General features: G+C 42.1%; 1 pseudogene across 1 annotated transcript; it reads right to left on the reverse strand.

Annotated features, from left to right (window-relative positions):
* Nucleotides 1-1,727: 1,727 nt before the first annotated feature.
* LOC123724481 (arylsulfatase A-like) lies at nucleotides 1,728-27,186 on the reverse strand (annotated as a pseudogene). Its single transcript, XR_006757034.1, has 8 exons — nucleotides 26,728-27,186; nucleotides 12,456-12,696; nucleotides 6,777-6,995; nucleotides 6,372-6,541; nucleotides 6,047-6,171; nucleotides 4,507-4,634; nucleotides 4,258-4,360; nucleotides 1,728-4,031 (listed from the first exon to the last, which is right to left on the reverse strand). The product of XR_006757034.1 is annotated as an arylsulfatase A-like (transcript).

Below are 27,186 nucleotides of genomic sequence, written 5' to 3' on the forward strand. Positions count from 1 at the left end.
GGAAAAAATGTGCTTTTCTTTCAAAAATGTCTAAGTGACCCCACACTTTTGAACGGTAGTGTATATTTGTTCAATATCGACAAACTGCTGTTCGACTGGTAGTGAGATTGAAGCGAAGTAGAGCGAGAGTACAGTTATCTGTCTTGGTTCGAGCTAACCCCTGTATCGTATGAGACATTGTGTGTTCTGTAAATATATGTATAGGCAGTAGAGAAATACAGACACCTCATGCATATAAACTATGTAAGTAGCATCCACAACCAATAATCAAACAGGAGGAAGACAAAGAAAATGAAATGGGAAGGAAGAGAGGGATGATGTTTTAGCCCAGAGTTTATCAAACAGTGGGTCTGGAACCATTGGTGGGAGTAGGACCTATTTCAGAGAACTTATCCTTTCACTGGTTTGTTCTGTGGCTTATGCCTGGTTACATTTCTCTTCTGTAGTCCCTTCCCCTAGCTTATTTGATGTCCACCATTTTGAAATCCATAGTTTTGAAATTTGCTGGCGTCAGATCAGAAAGAACAGTTGCAGTAGTCATCTCTCATTGGAAAACAACTCCTCTAATCAAATCTCCAGACACAGCTGAGTGTCAGGAAGAGGTTGCTATGGAAACTGGGGTGATAACTGTCAGCGCTTTGGGAACAGAGCGAGAAGAAAAAATGATTTCGCTTCTTGACTTCTAATGGTGTAAATACAATATTATCGAAATTACCAATGTTATATTCCTTTCCATCTTATCCAACAGTGAAGTGTCCTGATGTACAGATACTACACAATGTTTAGAGATAATCAATCTGAATATCAGGTCGAGGACAGTTGGTCCTCTTCAGGAGAAGCCATAATTCCACGGTTCTGATAGTTCAACACTACTCCCTCACAGGAAACACTATTGTACAGGTGTGTCGGTCTGTTTAAGTTGATGAGTACACTGAGAATAAGGCCACAGTAAAGACATGAGATAGATAATGTTAGAATTGAGTGGTGTATTCTTCTCGTGTCCCTCCACCTTCTCTTTGAGGTGGATCAGGTCAGAATTAGGGTAGAGTTTAAGTTAGAAAAAAAGTACATTTATTTGGTCTGAGCAGTACAGTTTTAGAAGTTGATTTTACTATGTCTAACGGCTCATATTCTGCTTGAGAAATGACCTTTCCAAATGTACTCCTTGATTTTCCTCTGGTCATAGGTAAGCCAATATACAGTACATGGTTTGCTTACTTATAGTAGGACATTATACTTTTTAGTTGTCTTTTTCCAGTTCAATTAGCATACTGTAGACTACAGTGCAACATCAAACAGATGGAGTATAGAGAAGTGGAAAACACAGAATGAATTGAAATAACAGGCATCCTACTGCAATCCCCAATATCAGGTTGAGTACAGTAGAGTAGATGAGGGACTCGCTTCTAGACCCAGATACACATCATCTACTGCTTTTATTCTTCGACAAATATTAAACAGCAAAAAAAGGATCATGTAGACAAGAGCATCATTGATCTGCTGGTGATAAGTTGAGTCGTGGGACCTCCATGGTGACCAGTTTATCATTAGTGACAGTGGGGAGTGTGTAATCTAAATGTGTATCGCTGTCAGTTAGATCCTGTAAATACTATAAAGAGTTGAAAAGATTGTACTGTGTCCTTTACGTTATGTATGTTATTGAAATTAATATTTAAAATAAGAGAAATTCCAAAAAGATGACAAACATGAAAACCAAGGTGGAAAAATCATTTTTAAATGGCCAGTTCTTCTTTTTATTTGAGTGTGCTGCGTTTCCACACATTGACTCTACGTCAACCACTAAGGTGACATTTTGAGTTCTTGCAAACTCAAACATTCGCCCCCACAGACAGGCTTTAGCAGCACCCCTTTAGGCACATCTGTGACATCATCATTAGGGGACACATGTAATGTGTCACCTTTGACCTTGCTGAGCTCCAACAACACACCCACCCCATTGCTGGCCAATCTGCTGATAGAGCAGAGAAGTAGAGCTGAACCAATTAAAAACAGCTTTCAGAGAGCCTGCTTTCATACAGGAACCTATCGCATCTTGCCAATGTAGCCCATGGCTTTGAGCTCCAGACATGCTCCATCTCTTACCTGTACCAGTTTGTTTTGTCTTTTGTTTTTCTGTCCTGTAAGAGCTTAGTTGAAGCCCTTCTATCTTCCCCTGATAGCTACAGAATACCAACCAACCCCCAAGGATTCCCTAGTCCTGTATAGCAGCTCAAACATCCAGTTAACAGTTCATCTAAACTTTGGACTTTAATACATAAACAAACTAGATTCTTCACTGTATAACTACAGCATCAGTATGTGACAAATACAAAGTTATCTATATTGTATCTTAAAAAAATGAGGACTTGTACAAATCTAAAAGTTAAAAAAAAAATAATAATACACTCTGCCTTGTCATGGGTTTGGTCTTATGAATAAAATATATGCTTGATGTCCAAATGCGTCTGACTGTCTCTTTCTTGTGCTTGTGTCACTGTGCTATGGGGTCACAATAACAGTTTCATGAATCTGTTAATTTATAGGGTAAAATCCTAACTTCAGATCTGCCACTGTAATTCAAATGTCAACATTAATGCATGATTTAGGTCCAAGCTACAATCATGTATGTCGGACCAACAACCTGATTATAGGCTAGCTAGGCTATATAAAATTATTGTCATCTGTAAAATAAATTTCCTTAGATTTGTACAATTTGATTACATGAAGGTCTGTCTAGTTAGTAAAGATATGTTTGAACTTAACTACCACTCCTTTCCTCTGGGTGTGAGATGTTACATTCTCTCTCACTATAAAATAGTGTATTAATATAATCCTTTATTTAAAAAGAATACACACACCGTCTTTCGTAAAACTAGCCAGGGCCCGGTTTCCCGATAGAATTTAGGCTTACGAGTGTTTTAACAATGCATCTTTCCTACAACGGCCAAAGATGTAACATGCGTTTCCTAAAACACCACACAGTTGCTAAGTGCGTTGTTGTGGCATAGTGTCAACACTGATAGGATCGAAAGAAAGGCAGCGCTGCTCTCGGATCAGCTATCTCCATTTAAATCTGACATTAACATTAGAATTATTCCACAATACTGTCGACGGATCAGCTCCTAGAAAGATATTATCACCTATTGTTGAGGCATTTTTTCCCTAATGCTTACCCTATAATAATGCAAGATCTGGCAGATCATTGAGCGATTGTAACACATCTTGAAACATATTGAGGCAAAAATTACAGACACCCTAAAATTAGCAAAATAAAAATCAATTGAATGAACATGAAATTGATTTAAATATGATTTAATTATATAGGCCTGTAGCCTATACTGTAAGCAATTATTATTTTAATGCAATTATCTTGGGTTTCATTTGAAGCATCTTTTCATCCTTCGCTTGTTTGTAAAAATTGCAGAGACATTGGCAACTTTGTATTTGTAGTCAACTTAGTTGTGAAGTTTCCAGCGGTCACAGAGAAACAAATAAACATCTTGATTCTATGTTTAGCAGATGTCTTCTGTGTATAAAGTGACGCAGTAGGGGAAAAACGCATCTAACGACGCACTTAGCTGTTCTACGAGTCGTCTGACACAGTCGGTAATTAACAAGTGTTTTCAAGTGCAAGAGGTTAAGTTTGGGGGTACCTCATCCACAGTAATAGAGGTACTAGAACTGGTCTTACTTAAGGTACAGTACAAGCAGTACTGTAGGTTTGAGGGTGCATCAGCCACACTGGCAGCAGGAAGGTTTGGGGGTGCAGTGCGGGGTGCAGCAGGGCTCAAGATCAGGGTCGCTACCTTTCCCGATCTGGCTCTCCCCAAACTCCATGGAGGCTTCAAACTGTTCCTTGACCACGCCTATCCTCCGCAGCAGGGCCTGCAGGTCGGGGCGTCCCAGCGGAGACAAGGGGTAGTTCTCACTGGGGTCAGACTCCAAGTCAAACAGCAGGGGAGGATCATGGGGCTTCAGGAAGGAGATTATGTGACAGTCCTGGTCTGGGGTGGTCTCACTGTGGCCTGCACCTGGGGGACAGACAACGAGGGAAATGTGGTTCAGATAGAAATGTTTGATTTAGGCCAGGTTCCATTTCAGCCTCTGGCTGGCCCCTTTGCCATAGTGTTTAGGAATGCATCTTGTTGTTAAAAGGCTAATTACAAAAGAGCACAGCAATCACATCAGGAACACAAAACAGGAACTTTGGAGTACCCTATTCTGCAGTGTGCATGACTCTCTCACACACACACTTACCGCGTGTGTAGAAGTGAGCCTTGTATTTGCCCAGCCTGAGAGCAAACAGGCCATAATTCTCACTGGGGTCTGTAGGGTAAAACATCATGGCCTCTCTCTTACTCTACAACACAGGAAGTTAAATAGGTATGAATAACAATGTCCAAGTGTTTAAGTCAAGAACACATTATGCAATGTATCCATCTTCTATTCTTCAGCCCAAATGACGTTTAACTAAACTCAGAGTGAAGTGAATAATGTCTCCCATACCGGTCCGTGGTTGACCAAGATGTCTGTCATATCCACTCCGTCCAGCTGCACCATTGGTAGTTTGGCCCCCGCCAGCCTTGCGATAGTGGGCATGATGTCCAGGGTGCTGGCCAGCTCATGGGTGACCCCTAGAAAATATAGTTCAAATTAGATATACAGTGCCTTCGGAAAGTACTCAGACCCCTTGACTTTTCCCACATTGTTACGTTACAGCCTTATTCTAAAATTGATTAATTAAAAAACTTTTTCCTCAGCAATCTACACACAATAATGACAATACTGATTTAGGCAAAAAAAACTGATTTCAGACCCTTTGCTAAGAGACATGAGAATGAGCTCAGGTGCATCCTGTTTCCATTGATCATCCTTGAGATGTTTCTACAACTTGATTGGAGTCTACCTGTGGTAAATTCAATTGATTCGACATGATTTGGAAAGGCACACACCTGTCTATATAAGGTCCCACAGTTGACAGTGCATGTCAGAGCAAAAACCAAGCCATGAGGTTGAAGGAATTGTCCGTAGAGCTCCAAGACAGGATTGTGTCGAGGCACAGATCTGCAAAAGGGTACCAAAACATTTCTGCAGCATTGAAGGTCCCCAAGAACATAGTGGCCTCCATCATTCTTAAGTGGGAGAAGTTTGGAACAACCAAGACTCTTCCTAGAGCTGGCCACATGGCCAAACTGAGCAATCGGGGGAGAAGGGCCTTGGTCTGGTGGTGAACAGAGTAAAGTACAGAGAGATCCTTGATGAAAACCTGCTCCAGAGCGCTCAGGATCTCAGACTGGGGCGATGGTTTACCTTCCAACAGGACAATGACCCTAAGCACACAGCCAAGACAACACAAGAGTGGCTTCGGGACAAGTCTCTGAATGTCCTTGAGTGGCCCAGGCAGAGCCCGGACTTCAACCCGATCTAACATCTCTGGAGAGACCTGAAAAATAGCTGTGCAGTGACGGTCCCCATCCAACCTGACAGAGCTTGAGAGGATCTGCAGAGAAGAAAGGGAGAAACTCCCCAAATACAAGTGTGCCAAGCTTGTAGCGTTATACCCAAGAAGACTCGAGGCTGTAATCACTGCCAAAGGTGCTTCAACAAAGTACTGAGTAAAGGGTCTGATACTTATATAAATGTCATATTTTATTTTAAGATTTCTAAAAACCTGTTTTTGCTTTGTCATTATGGGGTATTGTGTGTACATTGATGAGGGAAAAAAACTATTTGATATATTTTTTTAATAAGGCTGTAATGTAACAAAATATGGAAAAAGTCAAGGGGTCTGAATACTTTCTGAATGCACTGTAGATCCGAATTAAGTTGAAATGGAAGGGGGGAGCTAAATGTGACCATGCCAACTAACTCCTGCTCTGTGAATACCCCCCATACAAATATGTCAGCATATGATAAGCCTGGCAATTTTTTTATTGAAATTAAACAAGGGATCTTCAAGGCTACAACATTCAGTCAATATGGGTGGGTGAGTGTGATGATACATGTATTTTGTAGTTGAAAGGACTACATATCTCTCCTGACAGACCTGGTGTGATGGTCCCAGGCCAGTAGGCGATGGCAGGTTCTCTCATGCCCCCTTCATAGGTGGTGCCCTTACCACACTTCAGAGGACCAGCATTACCCCCCCGAGACATACGCATCAACTCAGGCCTGGATGCGGAGAGAGGGGGATTGGAGAGATTCACCAAAGGTTGAAATGTGAAAGGCTCTTAGTCCTTTCACATTTGTTGTAAAACCAGTAGTAAACACAAGCACACATACGGTAGGCAACTAAACTATTACATAATAACCGTACACGCTGCAAGTAAACTACACTGACACACCATCACACACACCAACACAGTTCCTACCCATTATCAGCAGTGAACAGTATGAGAGTGTTGTTGAGGACTCCAGTATGTTCCAGAGCTGAGAGCAGGTTCCCTACTGTAGAGTCAAACTCCAGCAGAGAGTCACCAAACGGACCCCTACGAGACCGCCCTGCCATTGCCGGGCCTGCATACTGGGGGTAGTGGGTGTGCTGGAGGACAGAAAGGGGGGAGAGACTGTTCACCTTGAAAGTTGTTGGAGGAGCACCCACTACCTTTGAACTTGAAACGATTGTTTGCTTCTCACATGAGAGGGGCAGTAGAGGAAGAAGAGATGATTACATAAGAGGGGCAGTAGAGGAAGAAGAGATGATTACATGAGAGGGGCAGTAGAGAAAGAAGAGATGATTACATGAGAGGGGCAGTAGAGGAAGAAGAGATGATTACATGGGAGGGGTAGTAGAGGAAGAAGGGTTGTTTCTTCCTGGTAGCCTGGGTGATGAAGTCTGTGGCAAAGTCACTGTAAGCCCTCTCCAGATCCAGGAAGTCCACAGGCTGCTGCTTTATGACATCATTGTGCATTAGTGGGATGGTTACCACGCCGACGTCACAGTGTCCGAAGCATTTAACATCTGGAGGGAAACATGTCAGATTCTGACAGGGTCCCTGGGAAAGAAAGAGACAAGGAGAGAGAGTTAAGAGAGATACAGACAAAAGGGGGAGGCAGAGAGGGAGAAGAGGATGAGAGCAAGATTGAGAAAGAGAGCAAACTAAGGCAAAAGTGTCAATGTCCTTTCTCTCCCTTAGCTGTGGCAATGAATACAGAGACACTGGCAATATACAGTGCTTTAGGAAAGCATTCAGACCCCTTGACTTTTTCCATGTTACAGCCTTATTCTAAAATGTATTAATGACTAAAAATGTAAAAAATCCTCAATCTACACACAATACACATAATGACAAAGTGTAAACAGGTTTAGAAATGTTTGCAAATGTATTAAAAATAAAACCTTATTTACATAAGTATTCATACCCTTTGCTATGAGACTTGACATTTAGCTCAGGTGCATCCTGTTTCCATTGATCATCCTTGAGATGTTTCTACAACTTTATTTGAGTCCACCTGTGGTACATTTCATTGATTGGACATGATTTGGAAAGGCACACACCAGTGTCCCACAGTTGATAGTGCATGTCAGAGTAAAAACCAAGCCATGAGGTCGAAGGAATTGTCCGTAGAGCTCCGAGACAGTATTGTGTCAAGGCACAGATCTGGGGAAGGGTATACAAAAATGTATGCAGCATTGAAGATTCCCAAGAACACAGTGGCCTCCATCAGACTTAAATGGAAGACGTTTGGAACCACAAGACTCTTCCTAGAGTTGTCCGCCCGGCCAAACTGAGCAATCGGGCGAGAAGGGCCTTGGTCAGGAGGTGACCAAGAACCCGATGGTTACTATGACAGGGCTCCAGAGTTCCTCTGTGGAGATTGAAGAATCTTCCAGAAGGACAACCATCTGGTTGGTCATGACTCACAGCAATACCATTATCCCAGAAACCCTAGACGCACCCCAATTTGCATACCGCCCCAACAGATCCACAGATAATGCAATCTCAAATGCACTCAACACTGCCCTTTCCGACCTGGACAAAAGGAACACCTATGTGAGAATGCTATTCATTGACTACAGCTCATCGTTCCAACACCATAGTGCCCTCAAAGCTCATCACTAAGCTAAGGACCCTAGGACTAAAACACCTCCCTCTGCAACTGGATCCTGGACTTCCTGATGGGCCACCCCTAGATGGTAAGGGTAGGTAAACAACACATCCACCACGCTGATCCTCAACATGGGGGCGTGTTCAGTCCCCTCCTGTACTCCCTGTTCACTAATGACTGCATGGCCAGGCAAGACTCCAACACCATCATCAAGTTTGCCGATGACAACAGTGGTAGGATTGATTACCAATAATGATATGACAGCCTATAGGGAGGTGATCAGAGAACTGGCCGTGTGGTGCCAAGACAACAACCTCTCCCTCAACGTGATCAAGACAAAAAAGATGATTGTGGACTACAGGAAAAGGCTGTAGTGGAGCAGGTTGAGAGCTTCAAGTTTCTTGGGGTCCACATCATCAACAAACTATCATGGTCCAAACACACTAAGACAGTAGTGAAGAGGGTACGACAAAGCCTATTCCCCCTCAGGAGACTGAAAAGATTTGGCATGGGTCCTCAGATCCTCAAAAGGTTCTACAGCTGCACCATCGAGACCATCCTGACTGGCTGCATCACTGCCTGGTATGGCAAGTGCTCAGCCTCCGACCGCAAGGCACTACAGAGAGTAGTGCGTATGGCCCTGTTCATCACTGGGGCCAAGCTTCCTGCCATCCAGGACCTCTATACCAGGCAGTGTCAGAGGAAGGCCCTAAAAATGGTCAAAGACGCCAGCCACCCTAGTCATAGATTGTTCTCTCTGCTACCGCACGGCAAGTGGTACCGGAGTGCCAAGTATTGGTCCAAAAGGCTTCTTAACAGCTTCTACCCCCAAGCCATAAGACTCCTGAACAGCTAATCAAAGGGCTACCAAGACCCCTCTTTTACGCTGCTGCTACTCTCTGTTTATTATCTATGCAAAGTAACTTTAACTCTACCTACATGTACATATTACCTTGACTAACCTGTGCCCCCGCACATTGACTCTGTACCGGTACCCCTGTATATAGCCTCGCTATGTTATTTTACTGCTACTGTTTAATTATTTGTTACTTTTATTTTCAATTTTTACTTAACACTTATTTTTTTTAAACTGCATTTTTGGTTAAGGGCTTGTAAGTAGGCAGGCATTTCACTGTAAGGTTTACACGTGTTGTATTCGGTGCAAGTGGCAAATAAGATTTGATCTCTGCAGCACTCCACCAATCAGGCCTTTATGATCGAGTGGCCAGACGGAAGACACTCCTCAGTAAAGGCACATGACAGCTCGCTTGGAGTTTGCCAAAAGGCACCAAAGACTCTCAGACCATGAGAAACAAGATTCTCTGGTCTAATGAAACCAAGATTGAACTCTTTGGCCTAATTACCAAGGGTCACATCTGGAGGAAACCTGGAACCATCCCTACGGCGATGCGTGGTGGTGGCAGCATCATGCTGTGGGGATGTTTTTCAGTGGCAGGGACTGGGAGACCAGTCAGGATCGAGAGAAAGATGAACGGAGCAAAGCACAGAGAGATCCTTGATGAAAACCAACTCCAGAGCGCTCAGGACCTCAGACTGGGGTGAAGGTTCACCTTCCAACAGGACAACGACCCTAAGCACACAGCCAGGACAACACAGGAGTGGCTTCGGGACAAGCCTCTGAATGTCCTTTAGTGGCCCAGCCAGAGCCTGGACTTGAACCCGATCGAACATCTCTGGAGAGACCTGAAAATAACTGTGAAGCAACGCTCCCCATCCAACCTGACAGAGCTTGAGAATTGGAGAAACTCCCCAAATATAGGTGTACCAAGTGTCATGACCATCCTGTGAGAATCACAAAGGGTCAGATCAGCTTGGCAATGGCTGACAACCAGACCCTCTACCAAACGCAAAGGGGGGAGGAGGGAACTGTGGGGTTTTGACACCTCCACACCCGGTCGTAAATTTAAGCAGGAGAGAACTATCTACCCTTTAGTATCAACCAAAGGAATGTGTCACCAGCAAAGCACCCCCACACCTCCTCATCCATGCTTTACTGTGGGAAATACACATGCGGAGATCATCCATTCACCCACACCATGTCTTACAAAGACACAGCGGTTGGAACCAAAATGTTGGACTCTGACCAAAGGACACATTTCCACCTAATGTCCATTGAGCGTGTTTCTTTACCCAAAGCAAGTCTCTTCTACTTATTGGTGTCCTTTAGTAGTAGTTTCGTTGCAGCAATTCGACCATGAAAGCCTGATTCCCACAGTCTCTTCTGAACAGTTGATGTTGAGATGTGTGTGTTACTTGAACTCTGTGAAGCATTTATTTTGGCTGCAATTTCTGAGGCTGGTAACTCTAATGAACTTATCCTCTGCTGCAGAGGTAACTCTGGGTCTTCCATTCCTGTGGCGGTCCTCATGAGAGGCAGTTTCATCATAGCGCTTGATGATTTTTTGCGACTGCACTTGAAGAAACTTTCAAAGTTCTTAAAATGTTCTGTATTGACTGACCTTCATGTCTTAAACTAATGATGGACTGTCGTTTCTCTTTGCTTATTTGAGCTGTTCTTGCCATAATATGGACTTGGTCTTTTACCAAATAGGGATATCTTCTGTATACCCCCTACCTTGTCACAACACACCTGATTGGCTCAAATGCATAAAGGAAAGAAATTCCACAAATTAACTTTTAACAAGACACACCTGTTAATTGAAATGCATTCCAAGTGACTAACTCATGAAGCTGGTTGAGAGAATGCCAAGAGTGTGCAAAGCTGTCATCAAGGCAAAGAGTGGCTATTTGAAGAATGTCAACTTTAAAATATATTTTGATTTATTTAACACTTTTTTGGTTACTACATTATTCCTTAGGTGTTATTTCATAGTTTTGATGTCTTCACTTATTCTACAATGTAGAAAATAAAGAAAAACCTTTGAATGAGTAGGTGCTCAATTCAATTTCTGAATAAGGCTGTAACGTAACAAAATGGAAAAAGTCAAGGGGTCTGAATACTTTCAGAATGCACAGAACAAAAATATAAACGCAACAATTGCAAAGATAATATTGACTTCATATAAGGAAATCAGTAAATTGAAATAAATGAATTAGGCCCTAATCAATCAAATTTATTTATAAAGCCCTTACATCAGCTGATGTCACAAAGTGCTGTTCAGAAACCCAGCCTAAAACCCCAAACAACAAGCAATGCAGGCGTAGAAGCACGGTGGCTAGGAAAAACTCCCTAGAAAGGCCAGAACCTAGGAAGAAACCTAGAGAGGAAACAGGCTATAAGGGGTGGCCAGTCCTCTTCTGGCTGTGTACCGGGTGGAGATTATAACAGAACATGGCTAAGATGTGCAAACGTTCATAGATGACCAGCAGAGTCAGATAATAATAATCACAGTAGTTGTAGAGGATGGATGGCATGACAACGGGCCTGAGGATCTCATCACGTCATCTCTGTGCATTCAAATAGCAATCTATCAAATGCAATTGTGTTCGTTGTCTGTAGCTTATACCATAACCCCCACCCCCACCATGCGACACTTTGTTCATAACGTTGACATCCACAAACAACTCTCCCACACGACGCCATACACGCTGTCTGTCATTTGCCCGGTATAGTTGAAACTGGGATTCATCCGTGAAGAGCACACTTCTCAAGCATGCCAATGGCCATCTAAGGTGAGCATTTTCCCACTGAAGTTGGTCACGACGCCCAAACTTCAGGCAGGTCAAGAACCTGGTGAAGACGACCAGCACGCAGATGTGCTCATCATGCAGATGAGCACAAACTATCAGACGATGTATGACAGTTTGTGCAGAAATTCTTCAGGTTGTGCAAACTGGAACACTGTCTTTCATCAGCTTCTGGGTGGCTGGTCTCAGACAATCCCGCAGGTGAAGAAGCCAGATGTGGAAGTCCTGGGCTGGCATGGTTACACGTAATCTGCGGTTGTGAGGCCGGTTGGACGTACTGCCAAATTCTCTAAAACAACATGGTAGAGTTCATGGTAGAGGAATTAACATTTAATTATCTGGCAACAGCTCTGGTGCACATTCCTGCAGTTAGCATGCCAATTGCAGGCTCCTCAAAACTTCAGACATATGTGGCATTGTGTTGTGTGACAAAACTGCCCATTTTAGAGTGGCATTTTATTGTTCCCAGCACAAGGTGCATCTGTCTAATGATCATGTTATTTAATTAGCTTCTTGATATGCAACACCTGTCAGGTGGATGGATTCTCTTGTCAAAATAAAAATGCTCAGGGATGTAAACAAATTTGTGCACAAGAGAGAAATAAGCTTTTTGTGAGTTTGGAACATTTCTGAGATTTCTTTTTTTTTCAGGTCATGAAACATGGGACCAACGTTTATATTTTTGTTCAGTCTACCAGTTACCCAATCAATTAACAACTACCAGTGAACACACTGACCATGTCATGGGAGTAGGGGACCCCCAGGTAGTGGTCAAAGCCCTGTCGGGTGGGCAGGTACATCCCGTTCTCCCCCACCCCCAGGTGCCATTTCCCCATGGCTGCCGTGGCGTAGCCCAGGGGCTTTAGCACCTCCGCTATGGTGGTCTCGTTAAGCGGTAGACCTCCGCGGGAACCAGGGTAGAACACCCCCGGGTACACCCCTGACCGGGTCTGGTAGCGCCCTGTCAGCAAAGACGCCCTGATGGGAAAAGACAACCATCATTTAATTTATTTAAAACATTGATACAAGTGGTTGATGAACACAAAATATATGTTGCGCTGCACAGTGTGTCTATGATGAGATATTACATTCAATTCAGAAAGCTTTGTCAGTGAGATTTTAGTTTGAGTGACTGAAATCATGGATGCTGGTCTTCCTGACAGGCAAACCCCAGGTGATTAGGGTAGGCAACAACACCTCTGCCCCCCAGGGGTGTGTGCTTAGTCCCCTCCTGTACTCCCTGTTCACTCATGGCTCTGTGGCCAAACACAACACCAATTCTATCATCAAGTTTGCTGACGTCCCGGTAGGGCCTGATCACCAACAACAACGAGGGGGGGGTCCTCGGTGTACACATCATACTGTTGAATAGGTTTGGCATGGCCCCTTAGATCCTCAGGAACTTTTACAGGTGCACCATTGAGCACATTCTGTCTGGCTGCATCACCGCCTGGTAAGGCAACTGCAATGCCCTTAACCGCAAGGCTCTACAGAGGGCGGTGAAGACTGCCCAGTCCATCACTGGGGCAAGCTACCAGCCATGGAGGACATCTACACCAGGCAGTGTCTGAGGAAGGAATGGAAGATCGCCAAGGACTCCAGCCACAGACCGCTCTCTCTGATACCTTCTGGCAGGCGCTACCGGAGCATTAAGTCTCAGACCAACAGGTTTCAAGATAGCTTTTACCCCAAGGCCATAACTGTTGAACTAACCCTAAACTGTATACCTGAACCATAACCCCTTACACTCATGGAAATTGGCCTATGGATAGGTCTACATCGAAATGTTTCTTACAGAATAAATATGGAAAGCATATGCATAACCATGGTAGCAATTAAAAGGGAACAGTTTTGAGATTATGGAAAAATTATTAGACTAAAAGCTGAGGACACAACTGTTCACCTGATACAAGACTGAATCCAAACATTACACTGTTGATTTTATGTGCATTTTATATTTACTGTTCTTTTCGCTGCATTTGTTGATGACGAAATCTGAAAATACTCTTGATACATTCTGTAACATGATAAGAATATTCTTGGAAAATTTGGGACAAAACAAAACAATGACAAGGGGTTTGAGTGAAAGGTCTAACTGGTGTTTCCAAGTTGCCAAACACACCTCTCCAAAGTGTGCACAGTTCCTAAGTAATTTCAATGCACTTTTATGATTCAAAGAAGATTTTAACAATAACAGTGCTCTTATGAGCCCTCCTAGCTGTGCTGTTGAAGAACTAGAGCAAGCACACAGTTTTGTTGGGAACACAGCCCTGCTTCCACGCCTTTATACAATTACTGTAGTTCTTTAAGCACTCCAAAAACGGTCCATTATAAATCGCAGTCTGGGTCAGGTGGGAATATTATAATGTTTTTAATACGATCTTACAGTGTTATGCTTTTACAAGGCAATTCAGAGAAGCAGATCATAATTTTGGTGCGCATAGAATGGAGCCATGAGTGTATTTAGATGAGTGGTCTGCGGCAAACTTTCTTCACAATACAACAAACATAGGCTAATTCTGTTCAGGACAATCCCAGGGTATAAAGCGATGCCATCTTGTAACTGTACATCAAACATAGGGATCATAAATGTTGACATGAGTTTTATGATATGGATATCTGAAAAGCACATTTGGACTCACGGGTGTTTGGCTTGCTTGTATGGCATAAAAGCAGTATTTATTATAGTCTCATCTTTTAAAATACATTTTAGGGGCCTCCCGAGTGGCTCAGCTGTCTAAGTCACTGCATCACTACAGACCCGGGTTTGATCCCGGGTCTGTATCACCATCGGGCGGCGCACAATTGGCCCAGCATCGTCTGGGTTAGGGGAGGATTTGGCCGGGGGATCAAACCCGGTTTTGGCCGCTCATCGCGCTCTAGCAACTCGTGGCGGGCCGGATCCCTGCAGGCTGACCTCGGTCGTCAGGTGAACGGTGTTTCCTCCGACACATTGGTGTGCGGCTGGCTTCCGGGTTAACCTGTTAGGGCTAGGGGGCAGTATTTGCACGGCTGGATAAAAAAAATTTACCCGATTTAATCTGGTTACTAATCCTACCCAGTAACTAGAATATGCATATACTTATTATATATGGATAGAAAACACTCTAAAGTTTCTAAAACTGTTTGAATGGTGTCTGTGAGTATAACAGAACTCATTTGGCAGGCAAAACCCTGAGACATTTTCTGACAGGAAGTGGATACCTGATGTGTTGTATTACCTTTAAACCTATGCCATTGAAAAACACAGAGGCTGAGGAATATTTTGGCACTTCCTATTGCTTCCACTAGATGTCACCAGCCTTTACAAAGTGTTTTGAGTCTTCTGGAGGGAGATCTGACCGAACAAGAGCCATGGAACGATGATGGCCCATTAGACACCTGGGCGCGAGTTCATGTTGGGTACCCTCGTTCCAATACGTTATAAAAGAGTATGCATTCGTCCACCTTGAATATTATTCATGTTCTGGTTAAAAAGGCCCTAATGATTTATGCTATACAACGTTTGACATGTTTGAACGAACGTAAATATATTTTTCCCCTCGTTCATGAAGTGAAGTCCGGCGGGCTTAGATCATGTGCTAACAAGACGGAGATTTTTGGACATAAATGATGAGCTTTTTTGAACAAAACTACATTCGTTATGGACCTGTGATACCTGGAAGTGACATCTGATGAAGAGAATCAAAGGTAATGGATTATTTACATAGTATTTTCGATTTTAGATCTCCCCAACATGACGACTAGTCTGTATCGCAAGCGTATTTTTCTGGGCGCAGTGCTCGGATTATTGCAAAGTGTGATTTCCCAGTAAGGTTATTTTTAAATCTGGCAAGTTGATTGCGTTCAAGAGATGTAAATCTATAATTCTTTAAATGACAATATAATATTTTTCCAATGTTTTCTAATTTTAATTATTTAATTTGTGATGCTGACTTGACTGCCGGTTATTGGAGGGAAACGATTTCCTCAACATCAATGCCATAGTAAAACGCTGTTTTTGGATATAAATATGAACTTGATAGAACTAAAAATGCATGCATTGTCTAACATAATGTCCTAGGAGTGTCATCTGATGGAGATTGTAAAAGGTTAGTGCATCATTTTAGCTGGTTTTATGGTTTTGGTGACCCTGTCTTTGAATTGACAAAACATTACACACAACTCTTGTAAATGTACTGTCCTAACATACTCTAAATTTATGCTTTCGCCGTAAAACCTTTTTGAAATCGTAAAACGTGGTTAGATTAAGGAGATGTTTATCTTTCAAAGGGTGTAAAATAGTTGTATGTTTGAAAAATTAGAATTTTGACATTTATTTGGATTCAAATTTGCCGCTCTTGAAATGCACCTGCTGTTGATGGAATGCACCACGGGGGGGACGCCTGCGTCCCACCTAGCCCATAGAGGTTAAGCAGGTAGGTGTTAAGAAGTGCAGTTTCGGAGGACGCATGACTCGACCTTCGCCTCCCGAGCCTGTTGGGGAGTTGCAGCAATGAGACCAGATCAAAATTGGGGAGAAATTTTACAAAAAAATGTATAATATATTTGTCCTCATAAATTATAGCATTTCCCAAAAGATGGGAAGTGTCGCTGCACAGTTATTCTCAGGTGTCTCCAGAGATGTTCTATCGGGTTCAAGTCTGGGCTCTGGCTGGGCCACTCAAGGACATTCAGAGACTTGTCCCAAAGCCACTCCTGCATTGTCTTGGCTGTGTGCTTAGGGTCGTTGTCCTGTTGCATGATGAAAGTCGGAGGTCCTGAGTGCTCGGGAGCAGGTTTTCATCAAAAATCTCTCTGTACTTTGCGCCGTTCATCTTTTCCTTGATCCTCACTTGTCAACCAGTCCCTGCTGCTGAAAAACATCCCCACAGCATGATGCTGCAACCATCATGCTACACCATCGGGATGGTGCCAGGTTTCCTCCAGACGTGACACTTGGCATTCAGGCCAAAGAGTTCAATCTTGGTTTCATCAGACCAGAGAATCTTGTTTCTCATTGTCTGAGAGTCATTTAGGTGCCTTTCGGCAAACTCCAAGCAGGCTGTCATGCGCCTTTTACTGAGGAGTGGCTTCCCTGGCCACGCTACCATAAAGGCCTGATTGGTGGAGTGCTGCAGAGATGGTTGTCCTTCTGGAAGGTTCTCCAATCTCCACAGAGGAACTCTCGAGCTCTGTCAGAGTGACCATCGGGTTTTTGTTCACCTCCCTGACCAAGGCCCTTCTCCCCGATTGCTTAGTTTGGCCGGGCGGCTAGCTCAAGGAAGAGTCTTGGTGGTTCCAAACTTCTTCCATTTAAGAATGATGGAGGCCACTGTGATCTTTCGGACCTTCAATGCTGCAGACATTTTTTGGTACCCTTCCCCCAGATCTGTTCTTCGACACAATCCTGTCTTGGAGCTCTACAGGCAATTACTTCGACCTCATTGCTTGGTTTTCGCTCTGACATGCACTGTCAATATAGACTAGAGATCGACTGATTATGATTTCTCAACGCCGATACCGGTTATTGGGGGACCAAAAAAAGTAGATACCAATTAAATCGGGCCGATTTTTATATATATATATATATATATATATATATATATATATATTTGTAATAATGACAATTACAACAATACTGAGTGAACAATGAACACTTATTTTAACTTAATATGATACATCTATAAAATCTATTTAGTCTCAAATAAATAATGAAACATGTTCAATTTGGTTTAAATAATGCAAAAACAAAGTAAAAGTGCAATATGTGCCATGTAAAAAAGCTAATGTTTAAAAGCTCCTTGCTCAGAACATGAGAACTTATGAAAGTTGGTGGTTCCTTTTACATTTACATTTTTACATTTTAGTCATTTAGCAGACACTCTTATCCAGAGTGACTTACAGTAAGTAGTGAATGCATACATTTCATTTCATGCATTTGTTTTTGTGCTGGCCCCCCGTGGGAATCGAACCCACAACCCTGGCGTTGCAAACACCATGCTCTACCAACTGAGCCACAGGGAAGACTTTTAACATGAATCTTCAATATTCCCAGGTAAGAAGTTTTAGGTTGTAGTTATTATAGAACTATTTTGCTCATATACCTTTGACTATTGGATGTTCTAATAGGTACTTTAGTATTGCCAGCCTAATCTCGGGAGTTGATAGGCTTGAAGTCATAAACAGCGCTTTGCAATGCTTGGAAGCATTGCGAAGAGCTGCTGGCAAACGCAGGAAAGTGCTGTTTAAATGAATGCTTATGAGCCTGCTGCTGCCTACCACCGCTCAGTCAGACTGCGCTATCAAATCATAGACTTAATTATAATATAATAACACACAGAAATACGAGCCTTAGGTCATTAATATGGTCAAATCCGAAACTATCATTTGGAAATCAAAACGATTATTCTTTCAGTCAAATCCGGAACGTTCCGTATTTTATCGAACGGGTGGCATCCATAAGTCTAAATATTGCTGTTACATTGCACAACCTTCAATGTTATGTCATAATTATGTAAAACTCTGGCAAATTAGTTCGCAATGAGCCAGGCGGCCCAAACTGTTGCATATACCTTGACTCTGCGTGCAATGCTAGCAAGACAAGTGACACAATTTGCCTAGTTGAAATTGCCTGGTAACATGAATTTCTTTTAACTAAATATGCAGGTTTAAAAAATATATACTTCTGTGTATTGATTTTAAGAAAGGCATTGATGTTTATGGTTAGGTACATTTGTGCAACGATTGTGCTTTTTTCGCAAATGCGCTTTTGTTAACCTGTTATGGCTAGGGGGCAGTATTTTCACGGCTGGATAAAAAACGTACCCGATTTAATCTGATTATTAGTCCTGCCCAGAAACTAGAATATGCATATAATTATTAGCTTTGGATAGAAAACACTCCAACGTTTCTAAAACTGTTTGAATGGTGTCTGTGAGTATAACAGAACTCATTTGGCAGGCCAAAACGTGAGAAGATTCTGTACAGGAAGTACCCTGTCTGACCATTTCTTGAACTTCTTTGCCATCTCTATCCATTACAAAGGATCTCTGCTCTAACGTGACACTTCCTACGGCTCACATGGTCCCTCTGAGCCCGGGAAAAAGCTGAATGACGTAATTCAAAGCCCTGGCTGAAACACACGAGCGCTTTTGCTAAGTGGTCTATCAGAGGACAAAGGGCTTAGGCTCGTGCACTGGCCACCCCCGTCTTTCTGTTTTTCCCTTTATTTGCCGAAACACAGATTCCCGGTCGGAATATTAACGCTTTTTTACGAGAAAAATGGCATAAAAATTGATTTTAAACAGCGCTTGACATGCTTCGAAGTACGGTAATGAAATATTTAGAAATCTTTTGTCACGAAATGCGCCATGCGCACGACCCTTATTTACCATTCGGATAGTGTCTAGAACGCACAAACAAAACGCCGCTATTTGGATATAACGATGGATTATTTTGGACCAAACCAACATTTGTTATTGAAGTAGAAGTCCTGGGAGTGCATTCTGACGAAGAACAGGAAAGGTAATCAAACTTTTCTAATAGTAAATCTGATATTGGTGAGTGCTAAACTTGGTGGGTGTCTAAATAGCTAGCCCTGTGATGGCCGGGCTATCTACTGAGAATATTGTAAAATGTGCTTTCACCGAAAAGCTATTTTAAAATCGGACATATCGAGTGCATAGAGGAGTTCTGTATCTATAATTCTTAAAATAATTGTTATGTTTTTTGTGAACGTTTATCGTGAGTAATTTAGTAAATTCACCGGAGGTTTGCGGGGGGTACTGCTAGTTCTGTAATTTTTGAAGTAAGGAATTTGTAATTCGCGCCACGCCTATCATTGGATATTGGAGCAGGTGTTCCGCAAGTGGAACGTCTAGATGTAAGAGGTTAACCTGTCTGGGCTAGGGGGCAGTATTTTCACGGCCGGATAAAAAAGGTACCCAATTTAAACAGGTTACTACTCTGGCCCAGAAACTAGAATATGCATATATTAGTAGATTATGATAGAAAACACTCTGATGTTTCTAAAACTGTTTGAATGGTATCTGTGAGTATAACAGAACTCATATGGCAGGCAAAAACCTGAGAGAAAGTCAACCAGGAAGTGGAGGATCTGAGAATTGTAGTTCTTCTTTCTAGTCCCTTTCGAAACTACAGTATCTGTGGGGTTACGCTGCACTTCCTAAGGCTTCCATTGGCTGTCAAAAGCCTTCAGAAAGTGGTTTGAGCATTCTCCTGTCACTGGGCAGATAATACGAGCTCAGTTTCTGAGTGGACTGCCTGGCAACAAAGGGATTGGATATGCTCGATCCCGCGAGCGCACCCCTCCTTCTTTTTCTCCTTGAATGAATACGCTATTGTCCGGTTGGAATATTATCGCAATTTTACGTTAAAAATACCATAAAGATTGATTTTAAACAGCGTTTGACATGCTTCTAAGTACGGTAATGGAACATTTTGACTTTTCGTCTCTGGTACCGCACTCGCGCGTTATGCCTTTGGATAGTGCTCTGAACGCACGAACAAAACGGAGGTATTTGGACATAAATATGGAGTATTTCGAACAAAAACAACATTTCTTGTGGAAGTAGCAGTCCTGGGAGTGCATTCTGACGAAGATCAGCAAAGGTAAGACAATATTTCTAGTACTAATTCTGAGTTTAGGTTGCCCCGAACTTGGCAGGTGTCTGTATGGCTCTCTGTGATGACTGAGCTATGTACTCAGAATATTGAAAAATGTGCTTTCTCCGTAAAGCTATTTTAAAATCTGACAAAGCGGTTGCATCCAGGAGTAGTCTATCTATAATTCTTTAAATAATTGTTATATATTTTGTCAACGTTTATGATGAATATTTTAGTAAATTGATGTGCACATTCTCTGAACATCATGCGCCAATGTAAAATGCTGTTTTTGGATATAAATATGAACTTTATCGAACAAAACATACATGTATTGTGTAACATAATGTCCTAGGAGTGTCATCTGATGAAGATCGTCAAAGGTTAGTGCTTCATTTAGCTGTGTTTTGGGTTTTATTGACACATGTACTTGCTTGGAAAATGGCTGTGTGATTATTTTTGTCTATGTACTCTCCTAACATAATCTAATGTTTTGCTTTCGCTGTAAAGCCTTTTTTTAAATCGGACAATGTGGTTACATCAAGGAGAAGTGTATCTTTAAAATGGTGTAAAATAGTTGCATGTTTGAGAAAGTTGAATTATGACATTTTGTTGTTTTTGAATTTGCCGCCCTGATATTTCACTGGCTGTGTCCCGCAGGTATCCCATAGAAATTAAATCATCCCCCGTTTGGCGAAGTTGGCTGTCTTTGTTAGGAAGAAATGGTCTTCACACAGTTCGCAATGAGTCAGGTGGCCCAAACTGCTGCATATACCATGACTCAATTTCCCTAGTTAAAAGAAATTCATGTTAGCAGGCAATATTAACTAAATATGCAGGTTTAAAAAAATATATACTTGTGTATTGATTTTACGAAAGGCGTTGATGTTTATGGTTAGGTACACATTGGTGCAAAGACAGTCCTTTTTTTCGCGAATGCGCTTGTTAAATCACCCGTTTGGCGAAGTAGGCTGTGATTCAATGATAAATTAACAGGCACGGCATCGATTATATGCAACGCAGGACAAGCTAGATAAACTAGTAATATCATCAACCATGTGTAGTTAACTCGCGATTAAGTTAAGATTGATCGTTTTTTATAAGATAAGTTTAATGCTAGCTAGCACCTTACCTTGGCTCCTTGCTGCACTCGCATAACAGGTAGTCAGCCTGCCACGCAGTCTCCTCGTGGAGTGCAATGTAATCGGCCACAATCGGTGTCCAAAAATGCCGATTACCGATTGTTATGAAAACTTGAAAACGGCCCTAATTAATCGGCCAGGCTCGGAAGGCGAAGGTCGGCCCTAATAGACAGGTGTGTGCCCTTCCAAATCACGTCCAATCATTTGAATTTACCACAGGTGGAATCCAATCAAGTTGTAGAAACATCTCAAGGATGATCAATGGAAACAGGATGCACCTGAGCTCAATTTCAAGTCTCATAGCAAAGGGTCTAAATACTTATGTAAGTTAATTCCGGTTTAGATTTTTAATATATTTGCAAACATTTCTAAAAACTTGTTTTTGCTTTGTCATTATGGGGTATTTTGTGTAGATTCATGAAAAAAAAATGTTTTTAATCAATTTTAGAATAAGGCTGTAACGTAACAAAATCTGAAAAAAGGGAAGGGGTCTGAATACTTTCCGAATGCACTGAATTTTGTATTATCTATTATAGACCTGTTTCGGTTAGTGATCATGTATATGACACTTGGTCTTAAATCAGTCTCGCTTTAGGTGGTCTTAAACACTGCTATCTGCACTGACTCGAGATCAAAGCAAGCCTAGCTGCGTTTGTACATTTGTTGATAATATTTACCCAGTTATAGCAAATTTTGGGTCAGCAATGAAAATCCTGGAAAAGCCAAGGTGTGTATATCACCTGCCGTTTGCGCCAGTGGTCCATTGCCGGGGGGGGGGGGGTTAATGACATTGTCATGTCCGATTTCCTAAATTGACTCCACTGGCACTCGTGTATAACCGCAAACACGCAGTTGATGAAACAAATGCTCCATACTCCGGTTGTAAAACTGTCTCTCAAGTGCTCAAAATTGGCTAGGATTCTCCTCTATTCAATACTGGCCATGTAATTCTGACAAAGTAAAAAAAATATATTATTACAATAGCCTAATTGACAAGTAACTCCTATGCTGTCAAGATCTCCTGTGAACACTTAATATTTTAACCTTACAAATAGATAAACATCTTAGTTAGCTACCTTAGCCATTTGATCCCTGGTTCATTGAATGAGGGAATTATTTTATAAAGACATAAAAAGTATTTGGTTGTAATTGTAATGTTGCAGGGAGACCAACCCTCTTCCCGGAGAGTCCAGGAGAGCTACTTGATATGCAGGAGTTTGCTCCAGCTGTGCTCAAAAACCCTCACATTGTAAAACGTGTGTATGAGCGGGGTTGGATAAAAAAGCATGCAAACAAGGAAACATTTGTTCCAAGGATAAGGCAAAGCTCATTTTCCAGTTTATAAGAGTTTTATTCAAGCAATTGTCAGGAAGTTCCCCTCTCAGGATAAAGCTAAATCTTTATTTACACTTCATTTACACAAAGAGCTGTTTACCCCACAAAGAGGGAGGTAAGCTTACAAAAGAGATAAGGGGTAATTGGCTCCATTCCCTTAGAAGAATAGTAAAAACAAGAACAGGTTCTAACCAGTTCTCACAGACTGTGTCTCTAAGATCAGTGTGCAAAGGAACGAGGTATTTGAGATAAGTATATGAAGGCAGGATAATGTGACTAGGAGAGATAATATGAAAAGTAAAATAAAGAACAATGTAGCAGCAACCAATGATGAGTGTAAAAGTGTGTGTGTATGAGTGTTCGTGTGTTGTGACGGTACGCGTATGTGTGTTGTGTCGGTACGTGTATGTGTGTGTGTATACAGTGCCTTTGGAAAGTATTTAGACCCCTTTACTTTTTCCAGATGTAGTGTAGTGTATGAGAATGTGTGAGGGTTTTGTGTGTAAGTGAGTGTACAGTCGTAGCCAAAAGTTTTGAGAATGACACAAATATTCATTTTCACAAAGTCTGCTGCCTCAGTTTGTATGATGGCAATTTGCATATACTCCAGAATGTTATGAAGAGTGATCAGATGAATTGCAATTCATTGCAAAGTCCCTCTTTGCCATGCAAATGAACTGAATCCCCAAGCTGGTTTTTGATATAAATATGAACTTGATTGAACAAAACATGCATGTATTGTATAACATAATGTCCTAGGGTTGTCATCTGATGAAGATCATCAAAGGTTAGTGCTACATTTAGCTGTGGTTTGGGTTTATGTGACATTATATGCTAGCTTGAAAAATGGGTGTCTGATTATTTCTGGCTGGGTACTCTGCTGACATAATCTAATGTTTTGCTTTCGTTGTAAAGCCTTTTTGAAATCGGACAGTGTGGTTAGATTAACGAGAGTCTTATCTTTAAAATTGTGTAAAATAGTCATATTTTTGAAAAATTGGAGTAATAGCATATCTAAGGTATTTGAATAACGCGCCACAGGATTCAACTGGCTGTTGAGTAGGTGGGACGCAAGCGTCCCACCTAGCCCATAGAGGTTAACTCACAACCTTTCTTTCTCGCTCGAAGCAACGCCCACCTCTACTAGTGCCCCGTCTAATCCAATGTTGTGCTTATATGCAAATACAAAAGGCCGCATCCTACCCAATCACATTAATCCAAATATCCTCTGTGGAACCCTGGGAAAAGCAGGCAGAAAGACACAAAGATTTGACCGCAGTTCAACTGAACTTACTTAATATGGTTTGACGAGTGAACAGAACAGTACCTATTCATTCTCCCCGCAACTAGCACAAAACCAATGTGCCTGATATGCAGCGAGTCCGTAGCTCTCGTGAAAAGTGCCAATGTTAAGCGCCATTATAACACCAGGCATAGTCAATTCGACGTATCCCCTGAACACGGAGGTGAGAACAATCAAGATGAACCAACTCAAATCCCAATATGAGAGTTCCACCAATATGAGAGTTCCATCCTTGTCAATTCCCTGACAGCCCAACAACGTGCAATGGAGTGTTTACTGAGGATAGCCTGGGTTTTGGGAAAACACAAAAAAACATTTTCAGACGATGAGATGGTAAAATAATGCACGTGTAAAGTTGCTGACACCTTGCTAGAAGGTAAACAAAAAAGATGAGCTCAGGGAAAAGATCAAACCGATCCCACAGCAATGAGGACAACTGAAATATTAGCTGAAGATTTACCTTCACAAATTGATGAGGCCATTGAGAATGCACCATGCATTTCATTAGCTGTGGATAAATCAACAGATAACACTGATAATGCCCAGCTTCTGGTGTTTGTCAGGTTTTATAACGAAACCAAGAAGGAATTCTGTGAGGAGCTGTTGGGCTTAGCACATCTAGAAGCATGCACATGGTGAGAGGATATCCATGAGGCCATCAAAGGGATGCAGACAAAAAGGGGGATAGATCTGAAGTCAGGGGTCTCAATCAGCACAGATGGAGCTCCAGCCATGATGGGAAGAGGGAGGGGCCTGGTTTCACGTTTGAAAGAGGACCACCCTGACCTGACATCATATCACTGCATCATCCATCAATCTGTCCTGTGTGCCAGTCTGGGAAAAGAGTATTCTGAGGTCATGACAGCAATGATGAAACTGATCAACTTTTTGAGAGCAACTTCATCCCTACAACACCGCCATTCTGACAGAGACCAATGCCAGTTGATGACTTACTACTGCACAACAATGTCAGATGGCTCAGCAAAGGCAGGGTTTTTGAATGCTTTTGGGCCATTCAGGAATAAATCAAAGCTTTCTTATCAGAGCAAGTGTGAAATGGCAACTAAGTTTTCTGAGTTTTTGGAAGATGAGGAGAAGATGGAAACAGTTGCATTTTTGACAGACATTACATCACACCTTAATCAACTGAATGTTAAGCTGCAGGGACGGGACAATACAGTGTGTGATATGATAACAGCAGTCCGAGCTTTCCAGAAGAAATTGGAGCTTTTCAAGAATGATCTCCAAGGAGAACTTGTCCACTTCCCCAGTCTTCTAAGATGTTCTGAGATGTTCCCAACCATGTTGATTTCATCCAGAAGTTGATGGATAACTTTAAGGCTCGCTTTGATGACTTCACTGTTGGAGGAGAACTGCTGCTGCTCATCCAGAATCCCTTCTTGGTCACAAAGAAGCTAAAAGAAAATCTTCAGATGGGTAGGTATTACATCACTGCAAATGGGGTTGACTGAGCTGCAAGAAAATGTGGCTTTGAAGGAGCAGGCTGGTGATTGTGACCCTGTCACCTTCTGGGGAAAGATGGTGCCTGAAATTGATGTTCCTGTTCTCAAGAAACCGGCACTATACATCCTGACCATGTTTGGCTTCACATACAGCTGTGAATCAGCCTTCTCCACAATGAACTTTATTAAAAACAAATACCGCACCAGGCTCACCAATGAACGCCTGCACCAGTGTCTCTCACACAACTTGTGCCAAAGTTCAAAGCATTGGCAGGAGACAGAAAGTGTAATTTCTCTCATTAATGCAGGGCAATGCCCAGAGTGACTTTTATACGTGATTATAAACTCGGTGGTCCAAGCCCTGAATATTGATTGGCTGACAGCCGTGGTATATCAGACAGTATACCATGGGTATGACAAAGCATGCATTTTTACTAGAGGTCGACCGATTAAATCGTGCCGATTAATTAGGGCCGATTTCAAGTTTTCATAACAATCGTTAATCTGCATTTTTGGACACCGATTATGGCGGATTAAATTGCACTCCGCGAGGAGACTGGTGGCAGGCTGACCACCTGTTACGCGAGTGCAGCAAGGAGCCAAGGTAAGTTGCTAGCTAGCATTAAACTTATCTTATAAAAAACAATCAATCTTAACATAATCACTAGTTAACTACACATGGTTGATGGTATTACTAGTTTATCTAGCTTGTACAATGGTTCACAGTGAACTTTTGCATAGATAAATATGCAACCACTTTTCATCTTCAGCCATGTTGATGCAATATTGCACATGTTTACATTCGAAATAAGTTGTAATTAATTCACATTTTAGTGTCATTTAACGTACATTTTATATAACAACATGTTTCCTAAGTCATAGACGACTATGTTTGTTACTACGCTGTACTACAGCGCCGATAAAGGACGATATCCATCCGGACCTTTGCCACCTAGGAAATATGTGTCACTGGACCTTCTCAAATAGTAGTTGAGTATCCCTGCTGTATCCTGTGCACGTGACCAATATTTCGATTTTTTTCACTGCCCACCTCACTCACCCCTAAACTGTAAAGTTGTTCCTCATATATACCCCACAGCCTCCTGATTTTGATAAGGATATTAGCTATTGTTACTGTAATATGTTGGTGGTTAGTTACAACCTGGAGGGGCTGCAGACGGGACTGGTGCAGTAGAAGTCAGTGAATCTCAGTCCGTCGGCCGCCAAGCGGTCCAGGTTGGGGTGAGCGAGGTTGGATGCCCGTAGCATCCTAGGTCGCCGGAACCCCAGGTCGTCCGCGAACAGGAGGATGAAATTCGAGGGAGGGGAGCCCGAGCAGCTCGTAACAAGCAGGTACAGTAAGGTGGTGAGAGATAGAAAATGGCCCATTCTGACTGACTGTTGCAACAAGCAGAAGTTAGTCATGAAAAGGAAAAGTGCTTAACGTTAGCTATCGATCTAGCTACTTCGCTTTAAAAAAAGTATTCAAGGTCGATGCCTAACGATTTCACAAAATTGCTCTACGTGTTCACTTATTCTCCAATGTTATGTAATATTCCCTATATCGTTGAGAAATAGCTGCGAGAGTTTACTACACAACTGACGCAACGTAAAAGTCATG

Source organism: Salmo salar, chromosome ssa10 (genome assembly GCF_905237065.1).
Source record: "Salmo salar chromosome ssa10, Ssal_v3.1, whole genome shotgun sequence".
NCBI classification, from domain to species: domain Eukaryota; kingdom Metazoa; phylum Chordata; class Actinopteri; order Salmoniformes; family Salmonidae; genus Salmo; species Salmo salar.